The sequence below is a fragment of the Malania oleifera genome, chromosome 12, assembly GCF_029873635.1.
Source record: "Malania oleifera isolate guangnan ecotype guangnan chromosome 12, ASM2987363v1, whole genome shotgun sequence".
Classification (NCBI taxonomy): Eukaryota; Viridiplantae; Streptophyta; class Magnoliopsida; order Santalales; family Ximeniaceae; genus Malania; species Malania oleifera.
Window position 1 is genome coordinate 49,719,473 of NC_080428.1, and position 13,000 is coordinate 49,732,472.

Consider the following 13,000-nt stretch of genomic DNA (forward strand, 5'->3'; position numbering starts at 1 on the left):
ATTTCTTACTCGAGGATTAAGCATATCGACATTAGACATCACTTTCTTAGAGATCATGAGCAAAAAGAAGACATCATTCTCGAATTCATAAATACGGATAAACAATGGGTAGATATTTTTACAAAACCTCTTTCAGAGGATAGGTTCATCTCTATACGATGAGAATTGGGTCTATTGCATAGTAAAGAGGTGACTTGAGAAGGAAAATTTAATGAGAATGAGTGGTTGAGTTAAATAAGCAAGTAAGTCAAAAGTACTGGAGGTTAGGCGACTAATGCCTTATCCTCAGTCTACTGAATATACATTAACTTACTAATATTTCAAGATTAGGCTCATCAGATGACTGACTCGTTGAGTGCAATTGACTGACTCACTAATGACTTATGAAATTTCAAAGAAATAAAAAGGTCAGGTGACTGACTCTTTGAGCATAGTTGACTGACCCGCGACAATATATATATTTACTATTCATAAAACCCTAATTTCACAAACGTCAGTCTACTGACCCTATTTCTCCACTCACCTAAAGTCTATCTCCTTCGTCTCCAAGTCCTATTTCACGAAGATTCAACTGATTAAACTTCAAAAGATCCTTCAATCTTTCATTAATTCCTATATCATTTTGAAGGATTCCACCGATTATTTTCTTCAAAATCATGCCTAGAACCAAGCACATGGCGAATCAAGGACCTACCTTCTAAAAAGATGATTCTAATGACATTGAGAGATGGTTGATGACACCTCATGTAACGACCTGCTAAATTAATTGAGATTTTTTTATACTAAATACTATTAAATTTACACTACTCTGATACCTTCATATTTAAAACTAACCATCCACCTAAGCAGCAGGAAGCTGCAATCATATAACCATATCCATATATATAAATACAATACCAGAGTGTCAGAAAACTCCCAAAGTGTACATATACAACTATTCCCAAGATACCCTCGACTGAAACTAGGCTATACAGAAATAACCTCCCAAAATACTCACTCTATTGACAGGGCAGCACTATAGCCCCTCTACCAACGAGCCTGATCTGCTTGCATAACTGGATCACCTAAAAAATATTAAACCATTGGGATGAGACAGATCTTAGTAAGAAGAAATATTCTATTGCTAGTGTGTGGCAAGTGAGCTACATGCTAGTAAATCTGATTTAGAAAATATCATAAATAACAAAACTGAGTCAAACTTGTAAACCTAATGCGATATAAGTCATACCTATGTTGCTTAACAAAAACTGACTTTCCTAAATATTTATTCATAATACTGCTAATATCTATAGGTATGACTATTTTCTGAAAACCTGATTATACACATATATAATAACTGAAAGGATTCCCTAGATGGATAGCTGAAAGTCATGATTTAACCTCTCATGACAGGGTTGGGCGGCCCGAAGGCGAGACCTAACTTGGCTGGCCAATCAGGGCAAGTCAACTGAACTTCGACAGTCAGATCGGCCCCCTCAACCCATATCTGATGGGGAGCCTGTCCACAACATAGGCACGATCGACTTATGAATACCACATACTATCTGAGTGGTGGTTGCACTCTGAACTGAGTATAGCTACGGTACCGTACTCTGCTGGTTGAATATGGTCCACTAGGGTCTGATACTACATATAAATAACTGATATTTCTAAAACACTACTTTTATCATGATTTTGTAATAACTAAAATAACCATAACATTATATAAACTGATCTGAATAAACTGTAATAACTGAATATCTAAAATATCTACATAACTGAATAACTAAAATTTATGATCAATTGTAATAATTGAATGTTATGGTTCTGAAATTGGTATATTATAAAATTTCGAAAATGCTATAAAATACAGAATTCTGTACGTATACTGTAAATAATGGTATTCTAAGAACTGTATAAACTTTGTGCTGATTTAATATTAAACTAATGAGTCGGGTAAATAATTTAGTAATTTTCAGAGGGGATTGCAATAAGTAACGATTATCCAATTTCGAGGACGAAATTTTTGTAAGGAGGAGAGAATGTAGTGATTCCCAAAAAAAATAAAATTAATTAATTAATTAATTTAAATAAATAAATAAATAAATAATAATTATTAATTAAATAATATTATATATATATATATATATATATATATATAAATTCCTTCAAGAAGCATTTTGAAGGAAATAAAATTTCCTGAGAGCAAACTGCCCCCCTTTTCATCTTTCTGCATACGGCCTGTAGTGACCCGAAGAATAATAGTATTTTAAATAATAAGAGGGAGGGAAATGGATACAGTAATAGAAGGAGGCAGTCGACTTTGAGAAAAATACCCTATTAAATTTATCAGGGCATTGTTGACGAATACAGGGGATTCGTCGACGAGAGTACAACAGGACCTCGTCGATGAGGGCGAGCTTCGTCGATGAGAAATTACCGAGAAAAGAATTTGGGTTACTCTGAATTTTGTCGACGAAGGGTAAGGTTTGTTGACGAAATTACTTAAAGACTCGTTGACGAGATGACGTGGCTTATCGACAAATGCCGCAGTATAAATAGCCCTAAATTGATTTTTAATTGCAGAAATTTGCTGTAAAGTCTCTCTCTCTCTACCCCTACAACTCCTCCCTCTTCTTCTTTCGATTTCGGCCCCATCAGTCACCGGATCGATGATCTAAGGCCACCACTACATTCCTGGTAGAGTTCTCTTAAAGTCTGCCAGAGCGGATCGTCGGTGGGACGAAGTTGGAATTCATCCCAAATCCTGGGTAAAGTCTTTTATTCAGTTTTTGGCCTTTTGACAGTTGTAGGAAATGATGTAGGCCATGAAATATTGATATTATGTTCTGGAAAATGTGGTTTTCAGGGTGTTGAGTGGAGAACCCTGCGGGTGTAGGACCCGTTACAATAAGGGGATTTTAGCAGAAAACATGTAAGGGAAATATGCTATGCTAGGCAATTTTACTATGTTTCAGTATTAACTATACAATTTTATCAGATGATTATTTACGATAAAAATTTATACAGTTTATCATTTATGTATTATATGTTTAAAATTTCTATGTGGCTTGAGAATATGGGTATAGTAAAGAAACATATTTTGCAGTATTTTCAAGATAAGTTTTACAGAATATACAGCCAGTGGTTATGTTTTATAATAATTACAGAATGTCATGATTATACAGTTTTCAGTACCATGATTATACAGTTCATGATTATATAATTTTGAGTATCATGATTATGCAATTCTTAGTACCATGACTTACATATTACAATTCAGTTCAGAGATACAAATGATACAGTTACAGTTTATTTCATTGTCATGGTTTATACAGTTATTATAGAATCATGGTAAAACAACTAGTTGTATATAGAAATATATTATATAGTATCAGACCCTATTGGACCATACAGTTACAGAGCACGGTACCGTAGCTACATACAGTTTACAGAGTGCAACCATCTATTCAGATAATACGTGGTAGTAGGTTGATCGTATAGTGCCCTAGACGTGGATAGGCTCCCCATCAGATATGGGTTGAGGAGGGCAGATCAGACCGAGGGAGTATAGTGGTTTACCCTAGTCGGCCAGTCAGTGTAGATATCGCCTATGGGCCTCACAACCCTGTCATGAGGGGTTAAATCATGACACACAGTTATCCATAGGGAAGATTTCAGTTATTATCATGTATATACAGATTTCCAGAGACAGAGAATATACTTATGTACATTAGAAGTATTTTAAATAGTAACCTAAATACTGATATGTTAAGCAACATGGGAATGGTGGTGGTTTCTATTACTTGTACTATATTTACAGATCTAGTTATACATGATTTTATAGAAACTTATTTTCATAGTATTATAACTCATTTGTCACATACTAGTAATAGCATATTTCGTCTTACTGAGCGTTGGCTCATCCCAATTACTTTAACATTTTTCACGTGATCTAGGTAGGCGAGCAGATCAGGCTCGCAGATAGAGGGGCTTCAGTATTACCTTGTCCGTAGATAGTGAGTATGTTTTTGGGAATATTTTGTATAACCCTAGTTAGTTGAGGGTATTCTAGAAAACAGTCGTAAATGTATATTTTGGATAACACTTTAGCACTCTCGTATTGTATATAATTACATATGGTTATGTTTATTTGATTCCTGCTTCTCGCTGCTTAGGATGATGATTGGGTGTAATCTAATATGGTATTAGAGCATGTTAAATGTCATAGTATAAAAAAAAAAAACCCAGTTAAATAGCAGGTCGTTACACGCCCCCCCCCCACTCTCTCTCTCTCTCTCTCTCTCTCTCTCTCTCTCTCTCTCTCTCTCTCTCTCTCTCTCTCTCTCCTCCATTCAATCCCCTCTCCCTTTCTCCTTAATTTTTCGGCAATATGTGCGCCGATTGAAGAACAAAAAATATCCCTTGGTTCCATTTCTAGTCATCAATGTTTTAACTAGGGTAATTTCATCGTAAGGGCATCTTAGGTACCACTCATGGGATAAGGTAAGGGGAATACATTATGTCAGTTTATTTTGAAAATATTCCAGATTAAATTGTAGTATTTGGTTTCAAGAATAATATACATGATTTTCTGAGTATTTAGGCTTATGGGAATGGTAAATTTGAATTATTATGCGTATGCTTTGGGAATAAATTTTAATTAAATTAAACTGTAGGGTTTTGATTAGATCGGGATTTTTGGGAATATATTCTAATGAAGTTAAACTCCAGGGATTTGATCAAATCAGATTTTTTGGGAATATTTTGGAGTCAAATTAAATTGCGGGGATTTGATCATATTTGGGTTTTTAATATATATTGGGGATTAAATTTAAAAATGGGGGAATTGATCATACTTGCGTTATAATTAAATTTACCTATTATATATTTTGAAAATTATATAGGCAATTGGTGAAATTATAATTATTGAATAAATCGTGTGACATGAGATTTAATTATATTTTACTGCGTAATTGAATTTGAGTATTTTTGTGGTATTATCGTGAAAATGTGATTTGGACTATTTGATGGAAATACTAGAAATGTGGTGGAATTTATGAAATGAGATATGATGGTTGAGAGGCGGGTTTGATATGATGGCTGAGAGCTGGGTTTTATATGACGACCGAGAGTCGGGTTTGATATGATGGTTGAGTGCCGAGTTTAATATGACAATTATACTGAATTACAAAAATGAGAATTTTATTAAAATTTTATTACTTAAATTGCATTATATGATTTAAGAACCCCGATGACCAGTTGTGATGAGAGCATGGTACTGTAGCTAGTGATTGAGATAGTGCAACCACTACAAAAAAAAAAACTGGTTTTTAGTGACGAAATTATTAGTGAAGGATTCAAATTCGTCACTAATAGTAGGGTATTAGTGACGATTAATATATATAACTAATATGGCACTATTAGTGACGAAATTGAATCCGTCACTAGTAGTTTCATCACTAAAAATCGAAAAATATAACGCGTAAACATTTTTCGGGCAGAAATTATCCCGCAAAAAATATTAACGACGATTTTTGTAGTATTAGTGACGAATTAAATTCGTTACTAAAAGATAAACATTAGTGACGATTAAATAACCGTCACTACTATTATTTAAAAAAAATAAAAAAAATTTAGTTTAGAGTATTAGTGACGAATTTACAAATTCGTCACTATTGACCCATTATTAGTGATGGATTTGAGAATCGTCACTAATACTGCCATTTTTAAAAATAAAAATAAAAATTTTTTAGTTCAGAGTATTAGTGACGAATTTTTAAATGCGTCACTATTGGCCCATTATTAGTGATGGATTTGAGAACCGTCACTAATACTTCCCTTTTTTAAAAAAATGAAAAATTTTTAGTGCAGAGTATTAGTGACGAATTTACATATTCGTCACTATTGACCCATTATTAGTGACGAATTTAAGAACCATCACTAATACTTCCTTTTTAAAAAAAAAAAAATAAAATTTTTAGTTCAGAGTATTAGTGACGAATTTACATATTTGTCACTATTAGCCTATTATTAGTGACGGATTTGAGAATTGTCACTAATACTTTCTTTTTTTTAAAAAAAAATTAAAAAATTTTAATGTAGAGTATTAGTGACGAATTTATATATTTGTCACTATTGGCTCATTATTAGTGATAGATTTGAGAACCGTCACTAATAGTTTCCTTTTTAAAAAAAAAATAATAAAAAAAATTTATCTGAAACTATTAGCCCCTTCCCCCCAATCTTTTATTTTCCCGTTTTTTCCCCCAAATTTACCTCCATTCTCTCGCAGCCCCTCCCTCTTGATCCTCCTCTCTCCCGATCCTCCTCTTTTCATCGCCATTTGCCGTTGCCTCACCCATCGCCGTCGCCCATCGCTGTCGCTGCCCAGCTTTTGCCCGTTGCCATTCGCCACTCCGACCGCCGCCACTGCTGCTCCTCGCTAGGATCTAGGTTTGCTTCATCTTCATCATCATCATCATCTTCTTCTTCTTCCTCTCGCCAGGATCTAGGTTTGCTTCATCTTCATCATCATCATCATCATCTTCTTCTTCTTCTTCTTCTTCTGCTACTTCCAGGTAAGCTTTTGCTATTTTCCACAGAGTCTATCTTCTTATATCACTGTCACATTGTTTGGGACTCAGATATTTTTGCTGGAGGTAGCAAGAACATGCCTGGATAAAGCATTTTCCAATATTAGCTGTGCGACAAAATTGCCATTCTTAAATCTTAATGGAACCAAATGGATTTTATTGAACTTTGTAATATATTTTTAATGTTCAGTGTTCAGTAGGGTTGTTGCGTTGTTCATGACTTGTATTGATATTTTTTCATCATTTTAATGTTGTGTGTTTAATTTTTTTTTTATTTTTTTATAATATAGGGGAGAGATCAAGGCTACAATTGATAGGATATTATTGTTTGTTTCTTTGCCTGCTTAGTGTTTATTTATATGTTGATTTCTTTATTGATCTAATCTGGTTATGTTGACCTAACAAGGCTTACAATTGTTATTTTGATGATAACAAATCATGATGTGTTTAATATGGTTTAAGTGAAAGTTTTTCAGGAAAAAAGCAAAGCTTAAAGGTAGTGACAAAGCTCAAAAGGATGATAAAGTTTATAAATAAAAAAAAAAAGAAGATCTTGAAGAGCATGAGGATTAAAGATAACTTGATGAAAGTTCAAAGAAAAGAACAGAAACTCAAAGATGATAGAAGAACAAAGACTTACTTGAACATCAAAGGAATAAAATTTTAAAGATGTTTGTATGTAAGTACTTCGAGTTAATTTCAAGTATAAACTGAATTGAAGCTCTCATAAAATCAAAAAGAAACTTAGAAATATATTTTTAGAAAAAACCTAAAGTATGTTTTTCAAATCAAAGAAAAGAAGGGTTTAAAAATAAAGTTCTTTTTCAAAAAATAGAGAGGCCGGGCGACTGCCTCAACTTGCCAGGCGACTGCCCAAATTAATTGAATAAAAATCAAAGAGGCAATAGGGTGCCAGGCGACTGCCTAAGCATAGCCAGGCGCCTGGTGTTGGGAATTAAGAACAAATTCCTGAAACCTGTGAGAAACAAAATAGAGAAAGAATACACGCCAAAGAAAAATCAATCACACGCACAAGACAATATTTACGTGGTTCGACAATTTTGTCTACGTCCATGGAGTTGCAGGGATTTCAATATTATCAGAAAGAAAACATAGAGAGTGCGGTGATACAATGCTCTCCCTCTCGCTCTCTCGCAAGTACAGCCACAAACCCTAATCACCCAAAAAACAATCCTTTTTATATGTTGCGCATAAGGTTCCGTTCCGAATAGACTAAGTCTTTGGATAGAAATCTCTCATTAAATAAAGGTCGGGTCATCCTCCAAATTTAACACAACTAGGCTCTACAAAAGCCCAACAAATCTCCCACTTGGAGACTAGTTCAATCACCAATATCAACTGCAATCCTCCTAAAAGAACAATCCCTCATCCCTGCAACTTAACCTCCTGTCCTCAAGCAAGAAGACCAACTGAAGCTGCACACAGCTTCAGTTTCTCAATAGTAACACCCTTAGTCAATCCGGGTCTGGTGCGTTATACCTGATAATATCCTCATAAATCATATTCTATAATATACGCAGCGGAAAACATGATCATAATCTCCATATAACATAATACCAGAGTTTACTAATTCTAATTACCAACCATAATAAATTAATCATCCACCAGTATTCAAATATATGCATGTCTCCAAACCATTATTCACTAATACCAGTATGTTTCACAACTATCCTTTCATAACTAACTTAAAACATAAATTATAAAACATAAAATATACATATTAAAATTAACATAAAGATATACCATTTTTCTTATATCTTCCAAAAATGTTATAAAATCTCGAGCTCTCAAGTTCGATCCTGATAAATCCTGAAAAAAAATGAATTCATATTCGGGTGAGACACATCTCAGTAGGGGAAGAAACAATATATTAAACTCAGTGTGTGGCCATCATGAGATTATATATATCATTTTATAATATTTGCAAATCATTAACATAATACTGAAAGTCATTTTCTAGTCCTAAACAAACATACGCAAATGTTTAACCCACGAGATTACTCGAGGATAGGGGTGATTACTCGCCCATACAAGTAGCACCTTTCTGCTCTGATACATTTAGCAACCCGAAGGTCACAATTTAAGCATACCAGAGCACTCACCTTACTCAGTAAGCCCTCAAGTGTTAGATTGATCTTGTACTCACGCATTCAACAATAGTTTACCGGCAAAGGCCCTAAGGATTGGGAATTCTACCCGCCCATACAAGTAGGTTCCCTCTGCCTTAGTGCGTTATGTAGCTACTGCCACATTTGAAACTACTAGTGCACTCGCCTTACTTAGTAAGCCCTCAGGTGAAAGGTACGCCTTGCCCAATCGTAACATGTTCTACGTACATACATACTTCTATTATCATAATACATCATTCTTTTCTGTCATTATACATTCATGCACATTCATTCCTGTTCATAACTTAACTTTGCATTTCGTTTCACTTTTAAGTGGCTCTTTCCCATTTACATCATTTACATTTGTCATTTCATTTCATTGCCATTTCATCATCATTTCATTGCATAACATTTCATTTCATTACTTCGTACTACAGATGGTCTTTAGCCATCATCAGTTAGTCTACGTAGAAACGTGCTAAATATGCTAACACAGCTCCTTTTAGCTGTCATCAGTTAGTCTACACAGAAGTGTGCTAGATCTGCTAACATGGCTCTCTTTCAGCTGTCTTACATTTACATGGTTGCATTTAACATACACAAGCAACATTATCCATATCATATTTTATTCTCATTGTTTTACTTACTTAGTCTGCATCTCATACATTTAACATATAATTTGCACAGATTCTCATGCTACACAATTTAGTAATAAAATTCATACACTGCCTGTAAAATAAGCCAACCAACATTTAGTGTTTATATACCGAAAATACCTTTCATTTCTTACTTAATTATCCTGAAAATATTTTTCCACTTTTATCAGTTCATTTTCGCATATACATATCTAATAAACAACCTTAAATTCGAAAGAAATATAATTTAAACAGTTGGCATTTTACCTATACCGAAACATATACACGTACATATAACACAATTTATTTTTTTCATTAAATTCATAAAAATTCTGATTTAATATATATATATTTTTCCCCTTACCTGCTTTCTTGAACTACGCCAACAGGGACTCCGAAAAAATACTTGCGGCGCTCACCCGGACCCTGAAATTAAATTCCTAGTTTCAATAAATTATTATTGAATTAAAATATTATTTAAATATTTCCTAAGGTCATAATTCTTAAATAAATAAATATACCCTTAAATTTAGCCAAATTGCCAAATTTCCTAAATCCTACTCTCGCTTTGGAGTAGGGTCTAGAAAACCCCAATTGAAAAATTACCTACATCAAAATGACGACAACGACGATTAGGACCCCGTGGTGGTGTCTGATTGTCGATTCAACAGTAGATTTAACCAAAAATTGAGAAATTGGGAAAAAATTACCTTTCCCCAGGAGCAGTGTCTAAGCCGTTCCCACGACAAATCTGCTCCAGTGAAATTATCGGTGGCGGAGTTACGAATCCAACGGCACCTTCCGTTTTCTGATCCACCATAAACTCGTCGAGAAATAAAGGAAGAAAGAGAGGCGGAGACGGAGGAGTGGAGAGGCGAGACGACGAGAGCAGAAGCTCTCTGCAATTCCAGTTGCAGAAGCTTCAGGAAGCTTCTTTATTTTATTTTTATTTTTTTTTCTTTCTTTAACTTACTTTAACTTAACTTTACTTAACATATATATATCTATATATATATATATATATATATATATATATATATATATCTTTATTCCACTTTTTTACTATTTATTTATTTAATTTAATAACATTTAATTAATTAATTAATTAATTATTATTTTTTATACTATTTATTTTTATTTGTTTATTTAATACATTAATTTAATAGTGTTTAACCAATTAATTAATTACTTTTATTTTTATTTTTTTTTAATTTAATTTTTTTCTTGGGTTATTACATCTGCTATAGTCTTCTCCTTCACGACGTTGTGTGCAACAGATCTAGACAAAGTTAATCTGTTGTCAAGGAGAGTCCATTCCTTGTCCTTCATAGTAGCAGGTTTTTCTCCTAGAAGCGGCAGATATAACTTCTTCCCATAGAGATAATTCTCGATCTGCATCCTCCAGAATCCAAAGTCTGTGCCATCAAACTTTTTTATTCCAGACGCCTTTCCTACTTCCTCTGCCATTGCTCCCACTCAAACCTAACCCTAGGCTTTGATACCAGTTGTTGGGAATTAAGAACAAATTCCCGAAACCTGTGAGAAACAAAATAGAGAAAGAATACACGCCAAAGAAAAATCAATCACACGCACAAGACAATATTTACGTGGTTCGGAAATTTTGGTTACGTCCACAAAGTTGCAGGGATTTCAATATTATCAGGAAGAAAACATAGAGAGTGCGGCAATAAAATGTTCTCCCTCTTGCTCTTTTGCAAGTACAGCCACAAATCCTAATCACCCAAAAAACAATCATTTTATATGTTGCGCATAGGGTTCCGTTCTGAATGGGCCCAAAGCCTTCGCTCCATGGACTAAGCCTTTGGATAGAAATCTCTCATTAAATAAAGGTCGGGTTATCCTCCAAATTTAACACAACTAGGCTCCACAAAAGCCCAGGCGACTACCTTGGTTCTGGCAGGCGACTGCCAATATTCTGTGTTGTGAGTTTCTTCTATGATAGGCGATTGCCAGGTCGTGGCAGGCGACTACCACTCGAATGTTGGTTTAAAAAATTTCCAACGTGAAGATTTTTTAAATGGATTTTTTGGCACTACTATTTTTAAAAAGTTGGGGATTACTTCAAGGAAACATGGGGTATAAGGAATTACTCTTAAACTTCTATAAATAGCTCCAAACTTCAAAGATTTTAAACACCAAGAAATTTCTAGCAATCAAAGTTCTCTAAAAAGCTCTCAAATTCTCTTATATTCATCCATCTTCAACTACTGAGTTATTGCTAATACAAACTTCGAAGTAAAGCCTTCAAAGTCTGAATCTTTCAAATTTTGGAAGATACTTGGTGATCTAAATTGAGTATTGAGCTTCATATTCTTTTATATTTGAATTATTTTGAAGTATTATTGTACTAAATATTGTACTAACCTACTCTGCTATGAGAGTATTTTCTTGTACACAAAATTTTCTCTATCTTGGTTCTTGTTTATAGACGATTCAAGGCTGTAAAATCATTGGACCAAACAAGAGAATTTCGTTTGGAGAGGCAGGCTCCAGCCTAACGGAAGGAGTGATTGTAATCGGTATTGTTCCACCCATCAACGGAACTGACCTAATGAATCCTTTGGTGGTTTGGCAAAGGCGAGGACGTAGGCTAGGTATAAGCCGAACCTCGTAAAATATTGTCTCTTTCTTCTTCCTTACTCTTTATTTTTCAGCAATACTTACAACCTGCGTGTATGCTTTAAATTGTTAATTCTGAGTGTATGGTTGTTAAATAGACCGGAGGATAATTTGTTTTTGGCTTGATCATCACTGATTGCGGAAACTGAAAGGGACTACGTTGATTGATCATCCTAAACTTATTAATCTGAAAGTTTGTTTAAAAGCTAAACACAAAGAAGAATTGTGAGTTTGGAATAAACACAAGGCTTACATAAATTCAGCGTGCTTTACAATTTATTACAGGGCTATTGATACAAAGATCATGATTTTAATTATCTTGTTGATTGGTTGTGATTGAATTGTTTTTGTATTTACTTGTTGCGATTGTTAATATAGAATAAAGAATTACACTTGAAATAATTTTAAAATTCCAATTCACCCTTCCTCTTGGGAAGCTATCCTAATTTCAATTGGTATCAGAGCCTAGTTATAGAAAACTCCTAACAATGAGCTATAAAAAGATCTAAATGGCTAACATAGGAGTAGTTGCTTTTGGAGAGGGCCAATCCTCAACTCGTCCACCAATCTTTTGCGGACATAACTACGCTTTTTGGAAAAAGAGAATGCAAATCTACCTCCAACACATGGATTGGAAATCATGGGAAGTAGTCATGGATGGAGACCTTATTCCTACCAAGATAATAGATGGAAAACATATTCCAAAAGAGAAAAAGGATATGATAGATTCAGATTATAAAATGCTCCAAATAAACTCAAGTGCTATAAATGCTTTGTATTGTGCTTTAGACGCTAAGGAATTTAATAGGGTCATGACTTGTAAAACGGATAAGGAAATATGAGACAAATTAGAAGTTACATACGAAGGAACTATTGATGTTAGGGACAATAGGATAGACAAGTTAACAAGCGAATATGAAGCATTCAAAATGAATTTAGATGAATCCATATCAGGTATGTACACAAGATTCACTCACATAATCAATTCCTTAACTGCCTTAGGAAAAACTTATACCACCTA